The 7,863-nt window shown below is 49.7% G+C and overlaps 1 long non-coding RNA gene across 2 annotated transcripts; it reads right to left on the bottom strand.

The window, feature by feature from the left end:
- Nucleotides 1-2,002: 2,002 nt before the first annotated feature.
- Nucleotides 2,003-3,982, bottom strand: LOC147599574 (uncharacterized). 2 transcript variants are annotated; one of them, XR_015259565.1, is made up of 3 exons: nucleotides 3,221-3,982; nucleotides 2,391-3,070; nucleotides 2,003-2,208 (listed from the first exon to the last, which is right to left on the bottom strand). It is a non-coding gene; the product is annotated as an uncharacterized LOC147599574 (long non-coding RNA). The 2 variants fall into 2 exon arrangements; XR_015259566.1 differs by having other exon boundaries at nucleotides 2,922-3,070.
- Between the last annotated feature and the right edge of the window lie 3,881 nt (nucleotides 3,983-7,863).

Below are 7,863 nucleotides of genomic sequence, written 5' to 3'. Positions count from 1 at the left end.
CTACACGTGGGCTATACGGTGAAGGAACGCTCAGATTTAAGCGTGAAGAATTTTACCGATATTGGAGACAAGGTGAGAGCTTCCCCAGTTTGTCACTCAAACCCAGACGGAAGCGGCTGGGGTAACCCTCCACAAACAGCCCCAGGACAAATCCAGTGGGGACAAGGCGGGAGCTGTGGCTCAGACGAATGAGCAGTAATCGTGGAAGGGGAACAGCCCGGGGTTTTACGGAGGTAGAACCATCCATCAAGTGACCAAGAGCAACCAGCACCGGCCCTGGGCAAAGAGAGCGGCTCAGGCTCAACAGAAAAGGCCTTCGCAGGAATTCTTCACATTTGCCTTTTTCCAAAAAGCAGATGGGGCACTGTTTAAGCACGTCACAGAGCGTTTTGAGACGAGCACAGAAGTTACCTGGACCTAAACACTACCCTCTGTTGAAGGTGCCGTAGCTTCGGTAGGGACCCTCCATGCCAGCTGGGGACTGTAGACCCCCGAGGAGTGGGGCAGACAACCCAGCAGCACCTTGCACCTGTGGGAGCCACGAGACCACTCAAAAACGGTCCCAAGTCCCTGGAATTGTGTCAGCAAGGCACTGCTTCATCACAAAGCTGGCCCTTGACACCCCTCGCTGCCCATGGCGCACCGTTGCCAGCATGGCAAGAAAATGGTGTAAAAAAATCCACCTCTGACATGTTGTTCACAGCTCAGTTCCTCACTTTTGGTGCCCTGGGCTGCTGGTGGGTTCAGTGGCAGAAGACTGAACTTTCCATTTTGCATGCAGAAACCACGGATTGCAAGAACTCCGGCACCAACAAGAGATGCCGCAGACTGGTTTAACGAACGGCAACGTCCTCTCTACGTTACTCAGTTTTGTGGGAGCAAGGTGTGGCCTAAATCATGTTTAACGGGCAAATAGCTAAGAAGAATTATAAAGCTATTAAAAAAAAAAAAAATAAAAAACCAAAAAGAAAAGAAACCAAACTCTAGCCATGCCTGCTGCACCCCAGCACCACAGAATCACGATCCGCAGCCAGCGCACCACATCAGGGAAGCAAAAGATGCTTGCTAATTTTGGAGCGGCTCGAGCTCCCAGCTGCCCCGGGGACCGAGCCCCGGAGGGTCTGGGGTGCGCGGTGGGTGCAGACCCCTCTCTCTAATTTAAAGGATGCTCGACTGCATCGCTCGGCGTTTCACGCTGCTACGTGCGGCGCCGCCGCCGCAACCAGAGCAGCCCCCGCCGACGCACGCGGCCCGCTCCTCGCTTCGCCAGCTTTCATTACAGCCCATTTCCAGCCACAGCCCAGGCCCCCAAACCACCCAATCTTCCCAAAAGCCGGAGGCCAGGAGGTAAAATACCAGCATTGTCAAGACAGTTGGGTACGAGCAGTCTGACATCGTTACGGAGCTAAGCGCTAGGGAAGGAACCCAGTGAGCCATCTGTGGAAAGAAGAGGTGTTACGCGCCCCTGGCAGCCAGGGCCAGTCAATGTATTTATCAGTTCAGAAACGCTAAATGAGCCTGTGAGTCTGTTCCACCACATTTCTCTCTCGGAATATTGCTGCAGATAAAGATATAGAGGTTGAAAGCTGTTCATCTTTGCAGCTTGTTAGGAATCTAGGTTTAAAAAAAAAAAATAAAAATAAAAAATAAAAATCCAAGGGTCTCTGCAGGTTTCTATACTAAGGCTCACAAATGCTGTGCATCCTTGCTTCAGTCAGATGCTGCGGAGCTGCGACGGTGCCTCCTCCTGCCCCAAGGGAGCTGGGGAAGGGGAGGGGGTGAAGGGAGCAAAGCAGATGGGTCAGCGCTGCACGGCTGGAAGGTGTGAAACCAAAAACCCTGGAAATCTGCACGAGCCACACACTCCTCTAGAAAAGAAGTCGTGAAGGAAAAACATCCCACATCCGACATCACGTAGACACCATCCCGTTTAAGCCTGTGCCTCGCCTCAGCTTTAGACCCCTCCCAAGCAGCCCCAGTGGAAAGGAAGATTAGGCAGTGCTATGCTGCAGAGATAATACAAACCCTTTCTATTTATTAAGTTCAGCAGTAGTTTGAACACAACAATGCGTGTTTATCCATAACGTGATTTGCCTTTCGGGTCTGTCAGGTAGACGGCTCCGTTAGTGACCCAACCTGCTTTCACCACGTGAAGGACAAGGGCTGACAGCTCCTCTTCGATCTTCTGGCCAATGCATCAGGTATTTACTGTAAAAGACAGTGAGAAGGGAACCTTTTTAAAAAAAATTTCATTTATTTTTTAACTACTTAAAACCAATCTGTCCCCAGAAAGAATTGTTTAAACAGAGGGCATGAAAGCAATCATATCCATTTTGTCTCCAGAAAGTGATTCCTAGGACATATGTTTGTGCTTTTTTAATTGTACTCACCTTCCCAAAACTCCAGCGTGAACGCCAGACAAGTGCTTGGTCCCACATTGAACCAGCTTTGCAACCGCCAGCACCCGACAGCTCAAGCAGATCGTCTCGGGCGCCCTCATTCCCAGCCTTATGAATGATGGATGTGGCTCATCTCTGATACAGCAGGGAAACCTCAAGTTTCACTCGTACGATATTCATAAAAGATGCATCAAAGCGATTCACGATTCATTTCTACATGCTTTTTACATGCCTATCCATCACTTCAAGCGTCGCCGGGCGCAGAAGCCATGCAGCCTCCCCCCGGGAAGCCCCCGGGTGCTCCCGAGGTCGGAGGCTGTGAACCCGGCGGATGCTCTGCCCCGGGAGCTCGCTTGTCCGTGCAGAGCCGCGCCACACAGTGAAGCGAAGGCAGAATTTTCAAAGGAATCCCAGCAAGTCATACATCCAAGCGGGATTCCCATACTCGCCTTCCCTAAGTTCCCAGCCCAGGCTGCCCCGACGCCGTCACCCATCGCAGCCGGCAGCCTACCGCGTACAAACCTCGGCAGAGCAGGTGCTTGGAGCCGCCGTGCCACAGCTGGGACAGCTGTCGGGTGCATTATTTCACCTTTCCCATCGGCAGTGGATGGAGGGTACGCTTGGCTGATGATTTCCATCTGCACCGAGCCATCTCCTCTCTTGTCGCCTTCCTAGGGAATGAAAGCACAAGATTCACACGGTGAAAGTTTGCGTTTCCACCTTGAATTCATTTGTTTGTGCATCCAGCTGCTTTTTTATATGCAAACTTGGACAAAACATGGCACAACAGGAAAACTCAGTAACCACTAAGTTGCACTCACCATTCAAAGGCTGCGAGAGGAAAGGGCACGGTCCTACGACGAGGCACACGTCCAAACCTCCTTCAGAAATCCACGTTCATTCAGGCGAGTTAAACCATCTACAACTGATGTTAGTAGGTCAGCTACGTTCTTGAAGTTACTTAGGACCCAGGGTTTTGAAAATTAACCCAGCTCAACTGAGATATTTTGGCAAAATTGTGTAATAGAGAGGGGCAGATCCCACCAGCGCACCCCAGCTTTAGTTGGTGATGGTTGTTACGGGCCAGACCGTGCACATGTTACCGGTGTCACCAGGAACCACTCACCAGAGTCTGATTAGGCCGGTTTTACTAAATCCTCAGTAAATCTTCAGTTTTACCCAAGTCTGCAGCTCGGCACCGCCACCGTGGAGAGCCAGGGTCAGCCGGATGCCAGCAGATGCTGGAGCTGGGGCCGCTGCGGGAGGGGACGGATGCTGCTGGCTCCTCACACCACAACCAGGGCTCTGTATGCTCGGTGCTTTCTGAAACGGGGACCCAGATAATCCATTTCTGCAGAAGAGATAGGCCTACGTCATTATCTGTCCTCTGCACTGCCAGGCAATGTGTATTAAAATGTCTGAATACAGAATACTGCACTAAGTCCAGTTTGAATTTATTTTTTGCCTTCTGAAAAGCATTTTTAAAAAGTGAATAGAATAACCACTAAAAGATAAAAATGCTCATCTTCTTTCTCTTAAATTGAAGTTTACCTACGTTACACAGACGCAGCATTTTAGCAGCGCCTTTTACACCTCCAAGGATTTCTATGTTTGTATTAACACCTTGATCAGGGGGATTTGTTATTTAACTAATTCCATTTGCAGGAACAAACCAGAGATAGAGCAGTCTTCATTTTACTGAGCTTTTCTTTAGGAAACGTTTTCCATTTGGAGGAAAGGGAAACCATCAGTCGCCATGCCCTGCGCTTTGCTTGAGCGAACTCCCCGAGCTTTGACGGAGCGGGGACGCGCAGCACGCTCTTCCCCGCATCCCACCCTGCCAGTCCGGACAAACCTCCCTGGGTCTGCAAGTCCTTGGGGATGCACGTTAGAGAAGATAAATTCATGCAGACTGCACTCACGCTCTGCTGAATCCCGTGGGGGAAGCTGGTCTGTCCCACCTGTTTCACCCACAGCCCTCCTGCTTCCGGGCCAGGGCCGCAGTCGTCGCCGGCGGTGTCACAGCATCCAGCATTCGCACCCAGTTAGCACTGGGCAGTTTTGCTGTAATTATATATTTGAGAAAATAAAACAAAGTTATACAGCTGCTGCTTCTTTATACTAAGCTTTCTTTAAATGGACACCTTTGTTCTGACATATTAGTATAAACACATAACAATTAAAAAAAAGTAAAAACTACATAAACCAGAATTTAAGAGGGGTAAGGCAACATCGATCAGCTTAGGGCAATTAATCTTACTCCACTTGCCACGGCTGTTGTTAATGTTAAAATGACCCGTTAGCCACAAAATGACCCGTTAGCCCACTTTCTCAAGCAGGTTGTCAAAAATGTCCGAGGGAATGAAGCGTTAGAGTTCCCTGAGTCTTAAAGCACCTCTGTGCTCCTCCTACAAAATCACGCTCCCTGCATGGCTGGATCACCTCCAAAAAAAAAAAAAATTGTGATGAAACACTAACAGTGAATTGCTGCCTTGGTCGGAATTTACTTCTTGGGAAAGCGTCTTCAGGCAGGATTCGCCCGCACAGCGGTCCCCAGGAGCCGGGTGGGCACTCGTTCCCTTAGCCATTAACAAATGTGTCCCTTGTCCTTGAGCTCTTCCCATTAAATACCCCGCTGCCTCGCGCAGAAAGCAAGTTTGACCTTTTCTATAGAACCAAGAGCCAATTTATTGCATATTTTAAATTCGTAATGAGATCAAAAGGGATAACGCTAAGATGACCTGGAGATCAGCCCAAGACATGGGAGGTAATTGTTTCCTTAATTGTGGTGCCTGAATTAAATTACTTCTGCTCTCCCTGTACTGGGATGATCTGTAAAGCGGCGGTGTCGGCAGCCCGCGGTCATGCTCTCGGAGTGAGGGAGCTCGCCTCTCGGCTCCGTCCAGGCGATGACATCCCCGTGCGTCCCCGCTCCTCGCTGGCTTGCAGGCACGCGCCGTAGCCTGCGCTCTGCTCCCAACAGCCGCTCACCGCTGCGGCCGCTTGTGCCAGAGCCACCAAACCCCAGCCAGGGTCAGCTGCACTTCACACTCCATTCCTGGCCGTTAAATCTCATCCAGACTTTGCTCAGGTGGGGAAAAAAAAAAAAAAACAAAACCATGCACAAAGTGTTTAGAAAAGGACCAGAGGTTGCAACCATCACCCAACTTTGCTTACAAAAGAAAATTTTTAATCTAATTAGAGAGTGCCATCTGAAGTCATTAATTTTTGCTTAGAAAATAAACTTTTCCTTAAAGACAGCCAACTCTTCTGCATCAGGAGAAGTAAGCCACATGGCTTGTAAGGAGAGGTTTGTTCAACGATCCAGCGAACTGGACCCCTGCGAGCTGGGCCTGCCTAGCACCACCGGCACAGGGACAGGTTCTTACCTGGCGTAAAACCAAGGACATCTGGATTTACAAAGAAGGTTTATACTTTACAAAGACTTGATAAATTATTGTCTAAGGTTTTAACGAGTGGAAAATCGATAGTTATAGGCTGCCTGGGTGCTTATAAATGAGTCTAATTGGTAGGCACGCGTCCGGCTGGCACCCTCAGGTCCCTCTTCACGGGCAGCGCACCGGGTAACGTGTTTATATCACCTCTGGGCTGTTTATTAAGCACTTGCACTTGTGTTTTGCAACTCTGCTGTTTGCTCAGCGAGAGTTTAATATACAAACAGGGAGTTGTTTACTCACCGAGCGCAGTCAGGCCGCGCTGGCTGGAAGAGCCTTTCCTGGAGCACAGGGCTCCAGCTCCAGGGACCCTGGCCACCGCTCCTCACTCCGTCCTTCGAAAGCTGCACCTTCATCTTCCGCAGATGGCCTCTTTCCAAAGTGCAGTGAAAAACTACACTTATTACACAGAACTGCCAGCGTAAGCCCCCGATCATTTGTTTTGGAAGTACAGGTTAAAATTTCAAAACGTACCAGGAGATTTTGACTGGAGACCCCTGCAGAGTCCCTGATTGCCAGGAGCAGACACAAAACCAAGATGTTCCTGTTCATTTGGTGCATTTGGAAGACGCTGTACGACACTAATAGCACACAGGGACAGACTGCCCCAAAACTGCGGCAAGCTGGGGTCACAGGCATTTTGAGGCTTCTGGTTTCCTTCCCAACCCCGAGAGCGAGTGCTAGAAGCACCACAAGGCTCCCAAAAGCATCGCCGGGTCCATCCCACCATCCCAACTGCGCCAAACGATGTTTGAAGACACTGGTACCAATGAGAGCCTTGGCAATGGAGAGGGGTTTGTCGTGGGAGAAGAGTCAGAGATCGCTCAGATCTGACCTAGTAGTTAGTTTACTGAGAAAAAAAACAAATTGGAACTACAACCAGGCAAACAGACACGGCTGCACGGAGCCGCAGGTACCACCAAGCTCTCCCCGCTCAGTCCCGGTTCATAACTGCGTGGCGCTTCTCAGCTGCTTTGCTTGAAGAAAAAACTTCTGTTTTCCCAAAATGCACATTTTCAAAGACAACGCTACACAATTTATCCTGTTTCTTCCGTAATATCAGTGTTCTTGAAATAAAAAACCCAATTCATTAACCAGAACTCCACCAGGTTTCAATCCACACAAAATGGCTCCAGCAGGCAGATCCAACACCCTGCCACGACAGCCGGAGTCCCACCCTGAACCCGGCAGCGTCATCTTCCCCCAGCCTCCGCTAAGAAATTGCATTTCCCATTGTCACTATCCCAGGCGTCTCTGGGCACGCTGACTAATGTGCCTCCAGAAGAGCTAGTCATTATTTACGGGGGGGGAATTAATTTAGATTAAAGCCCCCTCAAAAAAAAACCCCAGATTTTATCGCTAAAGCCATTTCTGATCAGAAACACAAGCATCTCACCCAAAGCTGTTTGCATTTGCATGTCAGGATTTGAGTACAGGCTCTGCAATCGAAATCCCTCCCACGAGTGACACCAAATCCTCTGTCTCTTGCCCTTGTTTCATCACTCTGCTCCCTCGTTTGTCCTTGCGTGCCCCCAGTCGTTGGCAGCACAGATGTCTCCACAGCACCTGGCACAGGGAGGTCTCAGTCCCCGCTTGGGACTGAGTGCCGCTGCGGTGTGAGCGATCGCCCAGCGATTTTTCACCCATAAATAATCCATCAACGGCCCTTTGCCAGCCGATGGCAGCAAAGCGGCGTTTTGGAACCATTCGTACCAGATGATTAGCTAACACTTGTTGAGCCAGCAGCGTAAAAATGAGATGATTTGGCTTCGTGTGGGAGTCAATCCTCTAATCAACATGCTTTAGTTCATGCGATTTATATTGAATTCACAGGCACAACAATAACCGGTGAGGATTACGGCTCCATACCTGACAGCTCACAACAGCTTTACAGTCACAGAGCGGGGTTTGAATAACCGTTTAGACACAGCCCACTGCCACCCTCCTTAAAGAGTGAAGTAGCTGCAAGGCCATGATTTTTGATCTGTTGTTCCTGTTGATCATTTGCA

This window comes from Chlamydotis macqueenii, chromosome 10 (genome assembly GCF_036417535.1).
Source record: "Chlamydotis macqueenii isolate bChlMac1 chromosome 10, bChlMac1.mat, whole genome shotgun sequence".
Taxonomy (NCBI): domain Eukaryota; kingdom Metazoa; phylum Chordata; class Aves; order Otidiformes; family Otididae; genus Chlamydotis; species Chlamydotis macqueenii.
The sequence above is the reverse complement of the archived record's forward strand: the minus strand, read 5'-3'. Positions and strand labels throughout refer to the sequence as shown.